We start from the raw sequence: 524 nt of genomic DNA, 5'->3' as shown, positions 1-524 counted from the left end.
AAAAAATAAAAAAGTAAAAAATTATATATATTTTTTATATTAAAATTTAAAAAAATAATATTTTTAAAAAATTTTATAATTAAAATTTATATATATATTTAAAAAAATAAAATTTTTTATTAAAAAAAATATTAAATTTTTTTAAAAAAATATATATTATATAATATTATAAAAAAAAAAAAATTTTTTTTATTTTTAAAAAAAAAAAAAAATTTTTTTTTTTTTAAAATTTTAAAAAATAAATTTTTAAAATTTTTTTTCCCCCAAAAATTTTTTAAAAAAATTTAAAAATTTTTTTTAAAAAAATTTTTATTTTTTAAATTTTTTTCCAAAAATTTAAAATTTAATTTAAAAATTTTTTTTTTTTATATTAAATATATATTTTTAAAAATTTTTTTTTTTTTATAAAAAATATATATTTTTTTAAAAAAAAAAAAAATTTAATAAAATTTTTTTTTTTTATATAAAAACCCTTTTTAAAAAAATTTTTTTATATATATATAAAATAATAAAATATAAAAAAA

Source organism: Penaeus monodon, chromosome 20 (genome assembly GCF_015228065.2).
Source record: "Penaeus monodon isolate SGIC_2016 chromosome 20, NSTDA_Pmon_1, whole genome shotgun sequence".
Taxonomy (NCBI): Eukaryota; Metazoa; Arthropoda; class Malacostraca; order Decapoda; family Penaeidae; genus Penaeus; species Penaeus monodon.
Note: the sequence above shows the minus strand (reverse complement) of the source record.